The sequence below is a fragment of the Heptranchias perlo genome, unplaced genomic scaffold (genome assembly GCF_035084215.1).
Source record: "Heptranchias perlo isolate sHepPer1 unplaced genomic scaffold, sHepPer1.hap1 HAP1_SCAFFOLD_1317, whole genome shotgun sequence".
Taxonomy (NCBI): domain Eukaryota; kingdom Metazoa; phylum Chordata; class Chondrichthyes; order Hexanchiformes; family Hexanchidae; genus Heptranchias; species Heptranchias perlo.
Window position 1 is genome coordinate 20,001 of NW_027138556.1, and position 7,500 is coordinate 27,500.

The window sequence follows — 7,500 nt, forward strand, 5'->3', positions numbered from 1 at the left end:
ATTTCAGACTGACAAAGAGTTCGAAAATTGCCGCCTGATGTAGCTTTAAATGCTGACAGGTGACTTCCGAGTGCTCTTGTAAAGGTCTCCGCTTTGAAATTGAGAGCCTTTTGCCAAGTGTCACTTTTTCAGGCACTCTTAAAGTGCACCTGGGCTGTCAGAGAAAGCTCTGAAAATCGTGTTCTCGAAAATCTCCGGGTACCCGACCAATCCCTAGGTGCCCGAATGACAAGTGTCAATTCGGCAGGACGGCCTCCCACCTCCGGCCGCAGATGCGTCACTAAATCCCCGCAAAGGGGGCTTTCTCATTTCGGCATAGGGGCTTCCGCGGCCAACTCATTAACCTGTGCTCGGACTTTTTGTGCCACAAGTGCAAGGGACCGTTTGCCGGCAGCTACTCGCACCCCCCCGCCCAGGGGGGGAATCCTCTGACCGGAGATCCGAAACGCCGGCCGAATCCATCCCCGTCGGACTTCCGAAGGGGTTCCCTCGACCGACTGACTTCCGAACTCCTTTCTGGGCTTAAACGGGTGGAATTCGGACCCTCTCGCAAGGGAGCCGAAGCCCGCCAGCCCCGGGAGGCCTCGGGGCCGCCGTTTTCAAGCCCGACCAAAAAACCCGAAAAATGGGGAAAAATGGGAAAAATTCCCACTCCCAAAAGGCTTAAAAGTCGGTTGGGCGGCAGCCCGGGTCGGTCTCTGCAGACCTGGAGGCGCTAGACACAAGTCTGGTAAACAGGCTAAGTCTCGACATGCCACCTCTTACTATCCTGCAGGTACCCCGCCAATCCCCCCGGAACCGGCTGGCAATTGGCGAATCAGCGGGACGAATTTGAATTCGTGACCGACTCTCTGACACCGAATCGCCGCAAACGCGTTTCGATTTTTCGGCTTCGGTACCTCCCATCAGACTTTGACTGGCCATATCTCCGGACTCACGTGTCGCAGCCGGGACCTTCAGGTACCGTTCGACGCGTCTAACCCTGCCCCGTCGAATGGCGCCCCTCGCGGTGTGGTCCGATTTCCGCATTTTGGTCAGATTTGCCTCCAAATTTTTCAGATTGAGTTGACGAATGCCCCCTACGGGGTAACCTCTTGCCCTTTCGGACATGGTCCCTGTGACTTAATTTCCGCCTTTTGCTCAATCGTTTCCCCATTTATAATTAATTTTAAAAATCGGGTTACTCAGTTCTGGTTTACCAGTTCCCTCTTCGGACTTAGTTTTTGGTTAATCATTTCCGGTTCACCAGTTCCCGTTTTGGACTTAGTCTCTGCGGGCCGTTTCTCATCTTTTGGTTCATCAGTTCCCCTCTTTTAATAATTTTTTGGCTGCTTTCGTTTGATCATTTCCCTGCCTTCTGGGTGACTTTTGCCCCTTAGGACTTCATCGCCGCACATTATTTTCGACTTCTGGTTGATCATTTCACCCCTTTTAATCATTTTTGCAACTTTTGGTTAACCATTTCACCCAGCTTCTGGTTAACCATTTCCCCTTTGGGACTTAGTCTCTGAGCATTCTTTTGGGATTCTGGTTAATCATTTGCCAATTTTTAAAAAATGTTGCCGCTTTTGTTTAATGCTTTCTGGTCAACCTTTCCCTCTTTCAGACTTCACCGCGGCACATTGCTTTAGCCTCCTGGTTAATCATTTCACCCCTTTTAATCATTTTTGCAACTTTTGGTTAACCATTTCCCCCAGCTTCTGGTTAACCATTTCCCCTTTGGGACTTGGTCTCTGAGCATTCTTTTGGGATTCTGGTTAATCATTTGCCAATTTTTTAAAAATGTTGCCACTTTTGTTTAATGCTTTCTGGTCAACCTTTCCCTCTTTCAGACTTCACCGCGGCACATTGCTTCAGCCTCCTGGTTAATCATTTCACCCCTTTTAATCATTTTTGCAACTTTTGGTTAACCATTTCCCCCAGCTTCTGGTTAACCATTTCCCCTTTGGGACTTAGTCTCTGAGCATTCTTTTGGGATTCTGGTTAATCATTTGCCAATTTTTAAAAAATGTTGCCACTTTTGTTTAATGCTTTCTGGTCAACCTTTCCCTCTTTCAGACTTCACCGCGGCACATTGCTCCAGCCTCCTGGTTAATCATTTCACCCCTTTTAATCATTTTTGCAACTTTTGGTTAACCATTTCCCCCAGCTTCTGGTTAACCATTTCCCCTTTGGGACTTAGTCTCTGAGCATTCTTTTGGGATTCTGGTTAATCATTTGCCAATTTTTTAAAATGTTGCCACTTTTGTTTAATGCTTTCTGGTCAACCTTTCCCTCTTTCAGACTTCACCGCGGCACATTGCTTTAGCCTCCTGGTTAATCATTTCACCCCTTTTAATCATTTTTGCAACTTTTGGTTAACCATTTCCCCCAGCTTCTGGTTAACCATTTCCCCTTTGGGACTTAGTCTCTGAGCATTCTTTTGGGATTCTGGTTAATCATTTGCCAATTTTTAAAAAATGTTGCCACTTTTGTTTAATGCTTTCTGGTCAACCTTTCCCTCTTTCAGACTTCACCGCGGCACATTGCTTCAGCCTCCTGGTTAATCATTTCACCCCTTTTAATCATTTTTGCAACTTTTGGTTAACCATTTCCCCCAGCTTCTGGTTAACCATTTCCCCTTTGGGACTTAGTCTCTGAGCATTCTTTTGGGATTCTGGTTAATCATTTGCCAATTTTTAAAAAATGTTGCCGCTTTTGTTTAATGCTTTCTGGTCAACCTTTCCCTCTTTCAGACTTCACCGCGGCACATTGCTTTAGCCTCCTGGTTAATCATTTCACCCCTTTTAATCATTTTTGCAACTTTTGGTTAACCATTTCCCCCAGCTTCTGGTTAACCATTTCCCCTTTGGGACTTGGTCTCTGAGCATTCTTTTGGGATTCTGGTTAATCATTTGCCAATTTTTTAAAAATGTTGCCACTTTTGTTTAATGCTTTCTGGTCAACCTTTCCCTCTTTCAGACTTCACCGCGGCACATTGCTTCAGCCTCCTGGTTAATCATTTCACCCCTTTTAATCATTTTTGCAACTTTTGGTTAACCATTTCCCCCAGCTTCTGGTTAACCATTTCCCCTTTGGGACTTAGTCTCTGAGCATTCTTTTGGGATTCTGGTTAATCATTTGCCAATTTTTAAAAAATGTTGCCACTTTTGTTTAATGCTTTCTGGTCAACCTTTCCCTCTTTCAGACTTCACCGCGGCACATTGCTCCAGCCTCCTGGTTAATCATTTCACCCCTTTTAATCATTTTTGCAACTTTTGGTTAACCATTTCCCCCAGCTTCTGGTTAACCATTTCCCCTATGGGACTTAGTCTCTGAGCATTCTTTTGGGATTCTGGTTAATCATTTGCCAATTTTTAAAAAATGTTGCCGCTTTTGTTTAATGCTTTCTGGTCAACCTTTCCCTCTTTCAGACTTCACCGCGGCACATTGCTTTAGCCTCCTGGTTAATCATTTCACCCCTTTTAATCATTTTTGCAACTTTTGGTTAACCATTTCCCCCAGCTTCTGGTTAACCATTTCCCCTTTGGGACTTAGTCTCTGAGCATTCTTTTGGGATTCTGGTTAATCATTTGCCACTTTTTAAAAAATGTTGCCGCTTTTGTTTAATCGTTTCCCTGCTATGTGGTCAACCTTTTCCCCTTTCAGACTTCATCGCCGCGCATTGTTGTCGACTTCTGGTTAATCATTTTTCCCCTTTAAATCTTTTTTTGCCACTTTCGGTTAACCATTTCACCCAGCTTCTGGTTAACCATTTGCCCCATTATACTGAATTTTTCCGCTTTGGTTTAATCATTTCCCTGCTTTCTTGTCAACCTTTTCCCCTTTTGGACTTCGCCGCCGCACTTTGCTTTTGCCTTCTGGTTAAACATTTCTCCCCTTTTAATCCTTTTTCCCACTTTTGGTTCACCAGTTCACCCAGCTTCTGGTTAACCATTTCCCTTTGGGACTTAAGTCTCTGAGCATTCTTTTGGGATTCTGGTTAACCATTTGCCACTTTTTAAAAATGTTGCCGCTTTTGTTTAATGCTTTCCCTGCTTTCTGGTCAACCTTTTCCCCTTACGACTTCGCCGCCGCACTTTGCTTTCGCCTTCTGGTTAATCATTTCACCCCTTTTAATCCTTTTTCCCACTTTGGGTTGGACAGTTCACCCAGCTACTGGTTAACCATTTCCCCTTTGGGACTTAAGTCTCTGAGCATTCTTTTGTGATTCTGGTTCACCATTTGTCCCTTTTTAAAGATATTGCTGCTTTTGATTAAACCTTTCCCTGCTTTGCGGTCGACCTATTCCTCTTTCAGACTTCATCGCCGCACCTTGTTTTCGACATCTGGTTCAACATTTCTCCCCTTTTAATCCTTTTTCCCACTTTTGGTTAAGCAGTTCACCCAGCTTCTGGTTCACCATTTGCCCCTTTTTACTGAATTTTTCTGCTTTTGTTTAATCATTTCCCTGCTTTGCGGTCGACCTATTCCTCTTTCAGACTTCATCGCCGCGCATTGTTTTCGACATCTGGTTCAACATTTCTCCCCTTTTAATCCTCTTTCCCACTTTTGGTTAAGCAGTTCACCCAACTTCTGGTTAACCATTTGCCCCTTCTTACTGAATTTTTCTGCTTTTGTTTAATCATTTCCCTGCTTTATGGTCAACCTTTTCCCCTTTAGGACTTCGCCGCCGCACTTTGCTTTCGCCTTCTGGTTAATCATTTCACAACATTTTAATCCTTTTTCCCACTTTTGGTTAAACAGTTCACCCAGCTTCTGGTTAACCATTTGCCCCTTTGGGACTTAAGTCTCTGAGCATTCTTTTGGGATTCTGGTTCACCATTTGTCCCTTTTTAAAAGATATTGCTGCTTCTGTTTAATCCTTTCCCTGCTTTGCGGTCAACCTTTTCCTCTTTCAGACTTCATCGCCGCGCATTGTTTTCGACATCTGGTTCAACATTTCTCCCCTTTTAATCCTCTTTCCCACTTTTGGTTAAGCAGTTCACCCAACTTCTGGTTCACCACTTGCCCCTTTTTACTGAATTTTTCTGCTTTTGTTTAATCATTTCCCTGCTTTCCGGTCAACCTTTCCCTCTTTCAGACTTAATCGCCGCACATTGTTGTCGACTTCTGGTTGATCAGTTCACCCCTTTTTTATCCTTTTTCCCACTTTGGGTTAAGCAGTTCACCCAGCTTCTGGTTAACCATTTGCCCCTTTGGCACTTAAGTCTCTGAGCATTCTTTTGGGATTCTGGTAAACCATTTGTCCCTTTTTAAAAAATGCTGCTGCTTTTGTTTAATGCTTGCCCTGCTTTGCGGTCGATCATTTCACCCCTTTTAATCCATTTTTGCCACTTTGGGTTAAACAGTTCACACAACTTCTGGTTCACCATTTCACATTTCGGAACTTTTATTCCCACCATTACTTTGGGCTTCTGGTTCATCATTTCACGCTGTTTTACAAATCTTTGCCGCTTCACTTTTAATCCACAAACCGTGGCTCGCTTTCGGGTGGGGGGGGGGGGTAGCGGGTTTGGGCCGGGCACTCGACATCCCGGTGTGCGACCGGGTTCGTTCTGGTACCGCTCGGTGCCCCTCGTCCTGCTCTTGCCGCGGAAGCAAACCAGACGACCGTCGGTCTCACGCCCGAGGGGAGAGGAGGCGGAAAGCGGTTTGCAGCCTTTCGCTGTACCTCCGGCGGGCAGCGCCGCACCTCCGAGTGCTCGGTACCGTTCGCTGCACCTCGTCCGGCCGCACGCAGCGAGCCAAACCCGGAGGAAATCGGCCTGTGCCTTCTCGAGATATGGGCCTCCGGGTGGGACGGACAAACCGGGGCCCCGAGCTCGCTTTCGGCGGCCCGGCACTCGACTTCCCGGTGTCCGAACGTGATCCTTCCGGTACCCTTCGGTGCCCCTTGCCCGACTCTAGCTCCCGTGCTGAAGCGGAGTCGGTCGGCCTGACGGCCTGCCGAGTTAACCAGCGGAAAGCGGTGCGCAGCCTTTCGCTTGCAGCTCCGGCGGGCAGCGCCGCACCTCCGGCTGCTCAGTGCCGTCCGCTGCTCCCCTTCCGGCTGCACGCAGCGAACCATACCCGGAGGAAATCGGCCTCGGCCTTCCGGAGATATGGGCCTGCGAGTGGGACCAATAAATCGGTGCACATTTCCGGCTCGGTTTCCGGCCTCGGCACTATCAGTTCACGCCGTCCGACCGACGTCGTTCTGGCACGGTTCCGTTGCTCCTTGATCCGGTCCAGCCACGGTAATCAGCCGAAGATGGTGGGGGGTAGGGGGGGGGACACATTGCCCGCCGAGTTAGCCGGAGGAGATCGGCCTCGGACTTCCTCAGATATCAGCCTCCGGGTGGGACAGACAAACCGGGGACCCGAGCACGCTTTCGGCGGCCCGCTGGTCGACTTCCCGGTGTGCGACCGGGTTCGTTCCGGTACCGTTCGCTGCCCCTCGTCCTGCTCTAGCCGCGGAAACAAACCCGACGACCGTCGGTCTCACGCCCGCGGAGGGAGGCGGCGGAAAGTGGTTTGCAGCCTTTCGCTGTACCTCCGGCGGGCAGCGCCCGACCTCCGAGTGCTCGGTACCGTCCGCTGCGCCTGGTCCTGCCGCACACAACGAGCCATACCCGGTGGAAATCGGCCTGTGCCTTCCGGAGATATGGGCCTCCGGGTGGGACGGACAAACCGGGGCACCGAGCTCGCTTTCGGCGGCCCGCTAGTCGACTTCCCGGTGTGCGACCGGGTTCGTTCCGGTACCGTTCGCTGCCCCTCGTCCTGCTCTAGCCGCGGAACCAAACCGGACGACCGTCGGTCTCACGCCCGCGGAGGGAGGCGGCGGAAAGTGGTTTGCAGCCTTTCGCTGTACCTCCGGCGGGCAGCGCCCGACCTCCGAGTGCTCGGCACCGTCCGCTGCGCCTGGTCCGGCCGCACACAACGAGACATACCCGGTGGAAATCGGCCTGTGCCTTCCGGAGATATGGGCCTCCGGGTGGGACGGACAAACCGGGGCACCGAGCTCGCTTTCGGCGGCCCGCTAGTCGACTTCCCGGTGTGCGACCGGGTTCGTTCCGGTACCGTTCGCTGCCCCTCGTCCTGCTCTAGCCGCGGAACCAAACCGGACGACCGTCGGTCTCACGCCCGCGGAGGGAGGCGGCGGAAAGTGGTTTGCAGCCTTTCGCTGTACCTCCGGCGGGCAGCACCGCACCTCCCAGTGCTCGGTACCGTACGCTGCGCCTCCTCCTGCCGCACGCAACGAGCCATACCCGGAGGAAATCGGCCTCGGCCTTCCTGAGATATCAGCCTCCAAACGGGCGTCACAAATCAGGGCACATGGTCAGCTGCAAAGCAGCGTCATTACAACCTCTCACTGCACCCCACACGACATTCCGCTTGCCTGCCTGCCGCTGCCTACTCTCACCAGCGAAACAAAGTCAGGATAACACCCCAATGCAAGCAGCTCCCTTCCGGCCAACCAACCCACACCAATCCCCTTGCCTGCCTCCCACAAATTCC